The sequence below is a fragment of the Phalangium opilio genome, unplaced genomic scaffold (genome assembly GCF_054372755.1).
Source record: "Phalangium opilio isolate 3A_F unplaced genomic scaffold, DU_Popi_V2 ptg000101l_1, whole genome shotgun sequence".
In the NCBI taxonomy this organism is placed as follows: Eukaryota; Metazoa; Arthropoda; class Arachnida; order Opiliones; family Phalangiidae; genus Phalangium; species Phalangium opilio.
Window position 1 is genome coordinate 10,495,966 of NW_028324204.1, and position 9,979 is coordinate 10,505,944.

Below are 9,979 nucleotides of genomic sequence, written 5' to 3' on the forward strand. Positions count from 1 at the left end.
GCTTCCGTGGCACAATGGTTAGCGCGTTCGGCTCTCAATCGAAAGGTTGGTGGTTCGAGCCCATCCGGGAGCGGTGTTGTGAGGTCTCGGATGTGAAGTAAAAAGTCAAAGTTTTACCTCAATACCTGACGAAAATTTAATTTTTGGGCTTCAGTGGCGCAATGGTCAGCGCGTTCAGCTGTTAACCGAAAGGTTGGTGGTTCGAGCCCTCCCGGGAGCGGTGTTGTGACGTCTCAGATGTAACGTAAAATGTCAGAGTTTTTCCACAACACCTGACGAACATTTAATTTTTGGGCTTCCGTGGCGCAATGGTTAGCGCGTTCAGCTGTTAATCGAAAGGTTGGTGGTTCGAGCCCGCCCGGAAGAGGTATTGTGTGGTCTCAGATGTAGCGTAAAAAGTCAAAACTTTTCCACAATACGTGACAACCATTTAATTTCTGAGCTTCCGTGGCTCAATGGTTAGCGCGTTCGGCTGTTAATCGAAAGGTTGGTGGTTCGAGCCCATCCGGGAGCGGTGTTGTGAGGTCTCAGATGTAGCGTGAAAAGTCAAACTTTTTCCATAATACGTGATAACCATTTATTTTCTGAGCTTCCGTGGCTCAATGGTTAGCGCGTTCGGCTGTTAACCAATAGGTTGGTGGTTCAAGCCCACCAGGGAGCGGTGTTGTGTGATCTCAAATGTAACGTAGAAAGTCAAAGTTTTTCCACAATACCTGACGACCATTTAATTTTTGGGCCTCAGTGGCTCAATGGTTAGCGCGTTCAGCTGTTAACCAATAGGCTGGTGGTTCGAGCCCACCCGGGAGCGGTGTTGTGTGATCTCAAATGTAACGTAGAAAGCCAAAGTTTTTCCACAATACCTGACGACCATTTAATTTTTAGGCTTCCGTGGCGCAATGGTTAGCACGTTCGGCTGTTAACCAATAGGTTGGTGGTTCGAGCCCATCCGGGAGCGGTGTTGTGAGGTCTCAGATGTGACGTAAAAAGTCAAGGTTTTTACACAATACCTGACGAGCATTAAACTTTTGGGCTTCCGTGGCGCAATGGTTAGCGCGTTCGGCTGTTAACCAATAGGTTGGTGGTTCGAGCCCATCCGGGAGCGGTGTTGTGAGGTCTCAGATGTGACGTAAGAAGTCAAGGTTTTTACACAATACCTGACGAGTATTTAACTTTTGGGCTTCCGTGGCGCAATGGTTAGCGCGTTCGGCTGTTAACCAATAGGTTGGTGGTTCAAGCCCACCAGGGAGCGGTGTTGTGTGATCTCAAATGTAACGTAGAAAGTCAAAGTTTTTCCACAATACCTGACGACCATTTAATTTTTGGGCTTCAGTGGCGCAATGGTCAGCGCGTTCAGCTGTTAACCGAAAGGTTGGTGGTTCGAGCACTCCTGGGAGCGGTGTTGTGACGTCTCAGATGTAACGTAAAATGTCAGAGTTTTTCCACAACACCAGACGAACATTTAACTTTTGGGCTTCCGTGGCGCAATGGTTAGCGCGTTCAGCTGTTAATCGAAAGGTTGGTGGTTCGAGCACGCCCGGAAGAGGTGTTGTGGGGTCTCAGATGTAGCGTAAAAAGTCAAAACTTTTCCAAAATACGTGACAACCATTTAATTTCTGAGCTTCCGTGGCACAATGGTTAGCGCGTTCGGCTCTCAATCGAAAGGTTGGTGGTTCGAGCCCATCCGGGAGCGGTGTTGTGAGGTCTCGGATGTGAAGTAAAAAGTCAAAGTTTTACCTCAATACCTGACGAAAATTTAATTTTTGGGCTTCAGTGGCGCAATGGTCAGCGCGTTCAGCTGTTAACCGAAAGGTTGGTGGTTCGAGCCCTCCCGGGAGCGGTGTTGTGACGTCTCAGATGTAACGTAAAATGTCAGAGTTTTTCCACAACACCTGACGAACATTTAATTTTTGGGCTTCCGTGGCGCAATGGTTAGCGCGTTCAGCTGTTAATCGAAAGGTTGGTGGTTCGAGCCCGCCCGGAAGAGGTATTGTGTGGTCTCAGATGTAGCGTAAAAAGTCAAAACTTTTCCACAATACGTGACAACCATTTAATTTCTGAGCTTCCGTGGCTCAATGGTTAGCGCGTTCGGCTGTTAATCGAAAGGTTGGTGGTTCGAGCCCATCCGGGAGCGGTGTTGTGAGGTCTCAGATGTAGCGTGAAAAGTCAAACTTTTTCCATAATACGTGATAACCATTTATTTTCTGAGCTTCCGTGGCTCAATGGTTAGCGCGTTCGGCTGTTAACCAATAGGTTGGTGGTTCAAGCCCACCAGGGAGCGGTGTTGTGTGATCTCAAATGTAACGTAGAAAGTCAAAGTTTTTCCACAATACCTGACGACCATTTAATTTTTGGGCCTCAGTGGCTCAATGGTTAGCGCGTTCAGCTGTTAACCAATAGGCTGGTGGTTCGAGCCCACCCGGGAGCGGTGTTGTGTGATCTCAAATGTAACGTAGAAAGCCAAAGTTTTTCCACAATACCTGACGACCATTTAATTTTTAGGCTTCCGTGGCGCAATGGTTAGCACGTTCGGCTGTTAACCAATAGGTTGGTGGTTCGAGCCCATCCGGGAGCGGTGTTGTGAGGTCTCAGATGTGACGTAAAAAGTCAAAGTTTTTCCACAATACCTGACAACCATTTAATTTCTGAGCTTCCGTGGCTCAATGGTTAGCGCGTTCGGCTGTTAACCAATAGGTTGGTGGTTCGAGCCCACCCGGGAGCGGTGTTGTGGGATCTCAAATGTAACGTAGAAAGCCAAAGTATTTGCACAATAAATGACGACCATTTAATTTTTGGGCTTCCGTGGCGCAATGGTTAGCGCGTTCGGCTGTTAACCAATAGGTTGGTGGTTCGAGCCCATCCGGGAGCGGTGTTGTGAGGTCTCAGATGTGACGTAAAAAGTCAAGGTTTTTACACAATACCTGACGAGCATTTAACATTTGGGCTTCCGTGGCGCAATGTTTAGCGCGTTCGGCTGTTAACCAATAGGTTGGTGGTTCGAGCCCATCCGGGAGCGGTGTTGTGAGGTCTCAGATGTGACGTAAAAAGTCAAGGTTTTTACACAATACCTGACGAGCATTTAACTTTTGGGCTTCCGTGGCGCAACGTTTAGCGCGTTCGGCTGTTAACCAATAGGTTGGTGGTTCGAGCCCATCCGGGAGCGGTGTTGTGAGGTCTCAGATGTGACGTAAAAAGTCAAGGTTTTTACACAATACCTGACGAGCATTAAACTTTTGGGCAGCCGTGGCGCAATGGTTAGCGCGTTCGGCTGTTAACCAATAGGTTGGTGGTTCGAGCCCATCCGGGAGCGGTGTTGTGAGGTCTCAGATGTGACGTAAGAAGTCAAGGTTTTTACACAATACCTGACTACCATTTAATTTTTGGGCCTCAGTGGCTCAATGGTTAGCGCGTTCAGCTGTTAACCAATAGGTTGGTGGTTCAAGCCCACCCGGGAGCGGTGTTGTGTGATCTCAAATGTAACGTAGAAAGCCAAAGTTTTTCCACAATACCTGACGACCATTTAATTTTTGGGCTTCCGTGGCGCAATGGTTAGCGCGTTCAGCTGTTAATCGAAAGGTTGGTGGTTCGAGCCCGCCCGGAAGAGGTATTGTGTGGTCTCAGATGTAGCGTAAAAAGTCAAAACTTTTCCACAATACGTGACAACCATTTAATTTCTGAGCTTCCGTGGCTCAATGGTTAGCGCGTTCGGCTGTTAATCGAAAGGTTGGTGGTTCGAGCCCATCCGGGAGCGGTGTTGTGAGGTCTCAGATGTAGCGTGAAAAGTCAAACTTTTTCCATAATACGTGATAACCATTTATTTTCTCAGCTTCCGTGGCTCAATGGTTAGCGCTTTCGGCTGTTAACCAATAGGTTGGTGGTTCAAGCCCACCAGGGAGCGGTGTTGTGTGATCTCAAATGTAACGTAGAAAGTCAAAGTTTTTCCACAATACCTGACGACCATTTAATTTTTGGGCCTCAGTGGCTCAATGGTTAGCGCGTTCAGCTGTTAACCAATAGGTTGGTGGTTCGAGCCCACCCGGGAGCGGTGTTGTGTGATCTCAAATGTAACGTAGAAAGCCAAAGTTTTTCCACAATACCTGACGACCATTTAATTTTTGGGCTTCCGTGGCGCAATGGTTAGCGCGTTCGGCTGTTAACCAATAGGTTGGTGGTTCAAGCCCACCAGGGAGCGGTGTTGTGTGATCTCAAATGTAACGTAGAAAGTCAAAGTTTTTCCACAATACCTGACGACCATTTAATTTTTGGGCTTCCGTGGCGCAATGGTTAGCACGTTCGGCTGTTAACCAATAGGTTGGTGGTTCGAGCCCATCCGGGAGCGGTGTTGTGAGGTCTCAGATGTGACGTAAAAAGTCAAAGTTTTTCCACAATACCTGACAACCATTTAATTTCTGAGCTTCCGTGGCTCAATGGTTAGCGCGTTCGGCTGTTAACCAATAGGTTGGTGGTTCGAGCCCACCCGGGAGCGGTGTTGTGGGATCTCAAATGTAACGTAGAAAGCCAAAGTATTTGCACAATAAATGACGACCATTTAATTTTTGGGCTTCCGTGGCGCAATGGTTAGCGCGTTCGGCTGTTAACCAATAGGTTGGTGGTTCGACCCCATCCGGGAGCGGTGTTGTGAGGTCTCAGATTTGACGTAAAAAATCAAGGTTTTTACACAATACCTGACGAGCATTTAACTTTTGGGCTTCCGTGGCGCAATGGTTAGCGCGTTCGGCTGTTAACCAATAGGTTGGTGGTTCGAGCCCATCCGGGAGCGGTGTTGTGAGGTCTCAGATGTGACGTAAAAAGTCAAGGTTTTTACACAATACCTGACGAGCATTTAACATTTGGGCTTCCGTGGCGCAATGTTTAGCGCGTTCGGCTGTTAACCAATAGGTTGGTGGTTCGAGCCCATCCGGGAGCGGTGTTGTGAGGTCTCAGATGTGACGTAAAAAGTCAAGGTTTTTACACAATACCTGACGAGCATTTAACTTTTGGGCTTCCGTGGCGCAACGTTTAGCGCGTTCGGCTGTTAACCAATAGGTTGGTGGTTCGAGCCCATCCGGGAGCGGTGTTGTGAGGTCTCAGATGTGACGTAAAAAGTCAAGGTTTTTACACAATACCTGACGAGCATTAAACTTTTGGGCTTCCGTGGCGCAATGGTTAGCGCGTTCGGCTGTTAACCAATAGGTTGGTGGTTCGAGCCCATCCGGGAGCGGTGTTGTGAGGTCTCAGATGTGACGTAAGAAGTCAAGGTTTTTACACAATACCTGACGACCATTTAATTCTTGGGCCTCAGTGGCTCAATGGTTAGCGCGTTCAGCTGTTAACCAATAGGTTGGTGGTTCGAGCCCACCCGGGAGCGGTGTTGTGTGATCTCAAATGTAACGTAGAAAGCCAGTTTTTCCACAATACCTGACGACCATTTAATTTTTGGGCTTCCGTGGCGCAATGGTTAGCGCGTTCGGCTGTTAACCAATAGGTTGGTGGTTCAAGCCCACCAGGGAGCGGTGTTGTGTGATCTCAAATGTAACGTAGAAAGTCAAAGTTTTTCCACAATACCTGACGACCATTTAATTTTTGGGCTTCAGTAGCGCAATGGTCAGCGCGTTCAGCTGTTAACCGAAAGGTTGGTGGTTCGAGCACTCCCGGGAGCGGTGTTGTGACGTCTCAGATGTAACGTAAAATGTCAGAGTTTTTCCACAACACCAGACGAACATTTAACTTTTGGGCTTCCGTGGCGCAATGGTTAGCGCGTTCAGCTGTTAATCGAAAGGTTGGTGGTTCGAGCACGCCCGGAAGAGGTGTTGTGGGGTCTCAGATGTAGCGTAAAAAGTCAAAACTTTTCCAAAATACGTGACAACCATTTAATTTCTGAGCTTCCGTGGCTCAATGGTTAGCGCGTTCGGCTCTCAATCGAAAGGTTGGTGATTCGAGCCCATCCGGGAGCGGTGTTGTGAGGTCTCGGATGTGAAGTAAAAAGTCAAAGTTTTACCTCAATACCTGACGAAAATTTAATTTTTGGGCTTCAGTGGCGCAATGGTCAGCGCGTTCAGCTGTTAACCGAAAGGTTGGTGGTTCGAGCCCTCCCGGGAGCGGTGTTGTGACGTCTCAGATGTAACGTAAAATGTCAGAGTTTTTCCACAACACCTGACGAACATTTAATTTTTGGGCTTCCGTGGCGCAATGGTTAGCGCGTTCAGCTGTTAATCGAAAGGTTGGTGGTTCGAGCCCGCCCGGAAGAGGTATTGTGTGGTCTCAGATGTAGCGTAAAAAGTCAAAACTTTTCCACAATACGTGACAACCATTTAATTTCTGAGCTTCCGTGGCTCAATGGTTAGCGCGTTCGGCTGTTAATCGAAAGGTTGGTGGTTCGAGCCCATCCGGGAGCGGTGTTGCGAGGTCTCAGATGTAGCGTGAAAAGTCAAACTTTTTCCATAATACGTGATAACCATTTATTTTCTGAGCTTCCGTGGCTCAATGGTTAGCGCGTTCGGCTGTTAACCAATAGGTTGGTGGTTCAAGCCCACCAGGGAGCGGTGTTGTGTGATCTCAAATGTAACGTAGAAAGTCAAAGTTTTTCCACAATACCTGACGACCATTTAATTTTTGGGCCTCAGTGGCTCAATGGTTAGCGCGTTCAGCTGTTAACCAATAGGTTGGTGGTTCGAGCCCACCCGGGAGCGGTGTTGTGTGATCTCAAATGTAACGTAGAAAGCCAAAGTTTTTCCACAATACCTGACGACCATTTAATTTTTGGGCTTCCGTGGCGCAATGGTTAGCGCGTTCGGCTGTTAACCAATAGGTTGGTGGTTCAAGCCCACCAGGGAGCGGTGTTGTGTGATCTCAAATGTAACGTAGAAAGTCAAAGTTTTTCCACAATACCTGACGACCATTTAATTTTTGGGCTTCCGTGGCGCAATGGTTAGCACGTTCGGCTGTTAACCAATAGGTTGGTGGTTCGAGCCCATCCGGGAGCGGTGTTGTGAGGTCTCAGATGTGACGTAAAAAGTCAAAGTTTTTCCACAATACCTGACAACCATTTAATTTCTGAGCTTCCGTGGCTCAATGGTTAGCGCGTTCGGCTGTTAACCAATAGGTTGGTGGTTCGAGCCCACCCGGGAGCGGTGTTGTGGGATCTCAAATGTAACGTAGAAAGCCAAAGTATTTGCACAATAAATGACGACCATTTAATTTTTGGGCTTCCGTGGCGCAATGGTTAGCGCGTTCGGCTGTTAACCAATAGGTTGGTGGTTCGACCCCATCCGGGAGCGGTGTTGTGAGGTCTCAGATTTGACGTAAAAAATCAAGGTTTTTACACAATACCTGACGAGCATTTAACTTTTGGGCTTCCGTGGCGCAATGGTTAGCGCGTTCGGCTGTTAACCAATAGGTTGGTGGTTCGAGCCCATCCGGGAGCGGTGTTGTGAGGTCTCAGATGTGACGTAAAAAGTCAAGGTTTTTACACAATACCTGACGAGCATTTAACATTTGGGCTTCCGTGGCGCAATGTTTAGCGCGTTCGGCTGTTAACCAATAGGTTGGTGGTTCGAGCCCATCCGGGAGCGGTGTTGTGAGGTCTCAGATGTGACGTAAAAAGTCAAGGTTTTTACACAATACCTGACGAGCATTTAACTTTTGGGCTTCCGTGGCGCAACGTTTAGCGCGTTCGGCTGTTAACCAATAGGTTGCTGGTTCGAGCCCATCCGGGAGCGGTGTTGTGAGGTCTCAGATGTGACGTAAAAAGTCAAGGATTTTACACAATACCTGACGAGCATTAAACTTTTGGGCTTCCGTGGCGCAATGGTTAGCGCGTTCGGCTGTTAACCAATAGGTTGGTGGTTCGAGCCCATCCGGGAGCGGTGTTGTGAGGTCTCAGATGTGACGTAAAAAGTCAAGGTTTTTACACAATACCTGACGAGCATTTAACTTTTGGGCTTCCGTGGCGCAACGTTTAGCGCGTTCGGCTGTTAACCAATAGGTTGCTGGTTCGAGCCCATCCGGGAGCGGTGTTGTGAGGTCTCAGATGTGACGTAAAAAGTCAAGGATTTTACACAATACCTGACGACCATTTAATTTTTGGGCTTCCGTGGCGCAATGGTTAGCACGTTCGGCTGTTAACCAATAGGTTGGTGGTTCGAGCCCATCCGGGAGCGGTGTTGTGAGGTCTCAGATGTGACGTAAAAAGTCAAAGTTTTTCCACAATACCTGACAACCATTTAATTTCTGAGCTTCCGTGTCTCAATGGTTAGCGCGTTCGGCTGTTAACCAATAGGTTGGTGGTTCGAGCCCACCCGGGAGCGGTGTTGTGGGATCTCAAATGTAACGTAGAAAGCCAAAGTTTTTGCACAATAAATGACGACCATTTAATTTTTGGGCTTCCGTGGCGCAATGGTTAGCGCGTTCGGCTGTTAACCAATAGGTTGGTGGTTCGACCCCATCCGGGAGCGGTGTTGTGAGGTCTCAGATTTGACGTAAAAAATCAAGGTTTTTACACAATACCTGACGAGCATTTAACTTTTGGGCTTCCGTGGCGCAATGGTTAGCGCGTTCGGCTGTTAACCAATAGGTTGGTGGTTCGAGCCCATCCGGGAGCGGTGTTGTGAGGTCTCAGATGTGACGTAAAAAGTCAAGGTTTTTACACAATACCTGACGAGCATTTAACATTTGGGCTTCCGTGGCGCAATGTTTAGCGCGTTCGGCTGTTAACCAATAGGTTGGTGGTTCGAGCCCATCCGGGAGCGGTGTTGTGAGGTCTCAGATGTGACGTAAAAAGTCAAGGTTTTTACACAATACCTGACGAGCATTTAACTTTAGGGCTTCCGTGGCGCAACGTTTAGCGCGTTCGGCTGTTAACCAATAGGTTGGTGGTTCGAGCCCATCCGGGAGCGGTGTTGTGAGGTCTCAGATGTGACGTAAAAAGTCAAGGTTTTTACACAATACCTGACGAGCATTAAACTTTTGGGCTTCCGTGGCGCAATGGTTAGCGCGTTCGGTTGGTGGTTCGAGCCCATCCGGGAGCGGTGTTGTGAGGTCTCAGATGTGACGTAAGAAGTCAAGGTTTTTACACAATACCTGACGAGTATTTAACTTTTGGGCTTCCGTGGCGCAATGGTTAGCGCGTTCGGCAGTTAACCAATAGGTTGGTGGTTCGAGCCCATCCGGGAGCGGTGTTGTGAGGTCTCAGATGTGACGTAAAAAGTCAAGGTTTTTACACAATACCTGACGAGTATTTAACTTTTGGGCTTCCGTGGCGCAATGGTTAGCGCGTTCAGCTGTTAATCGAAAGGTTGGTGGTTCGAGCCCACCCGGGAGAGGTGTTGTGGGGTCTCAAATGTAACGTAGAAAGCCAAAGTTTTTCCACAACACCTGACAACCATTTAATTTCTGAGCTTCCGTGGCTCAATGGTTAGCGCGTTCGGCTGTTAACCAATAGGTTGGTGGTTCGAGCCCATCCGGGAGCGGTGTTGTGAAGTCTCAGATGTGACGTAAATAGTCAAGGTTTTTACACAATACCTGACGAGCATTTAACTTTTGGGCTTCCGTGGCGCAATGGTTAGCGCGTTCGGCTGTTAACCAATAGGTTGGTGGTTCGAGCCCATCCGGGAGCGGTGTTGTGAGGTCTCAGATGTGACGTAAGAAGTCAAGGTTTTTACACAATACCTGACGAGTATTTAACTTTTGGGCTTCCGTGGCGCAATGGTTAGCGCGTTCGGCTGTTAACCAATAGGTTGGTGGTTCGATCCCATCCGGGAGCGGTGTTGTGAGGTCTCAGATGTGACGTAAAAAGTCAAGTTTTTTGCACAATACCTGACGAGCATTTAGGTTTTGGGCTTCCGTGGCGCAATGGTTAGCGCGTTCGGCTGTTAAGCAATAGGTTGGTGGTTCGAGCCCATCCGGGAGCGGTGTTGTGAGGTCTCAGATGTGACGTAAAAAGTCAAGGTTTTTACACAATACCTGACGAGCATTTAAATTTTGG

General features: G+C 48.2%; 2 non-coding genes across 2 annotated transcripts; both read left to right on the forward strand.

Annotated features, from left to right (window-relative positions):
* TRNAE-CUC (transfer RNA glutamic acid (anticodon CUC)) lies at positions 1-73 on the forward strand. The gene has a single exon. It is a non-coding gene; the product is annotated as a tRNA-Glu (tRNA).
* A 1,544-nt stretch (positions 74-1,617) lies between these two features.
* Positions 1,618-1,690, forward strand: TRNAE-CUC (transfer RNA glutamic acid (anticodon CUC)). The gene has a single exon. It is a non-coding gene; the product is annotated as a tRNA-Glu (tRNA).
* Positions 1,691-9,979: the final 8,289 nt, after the last annotated feature.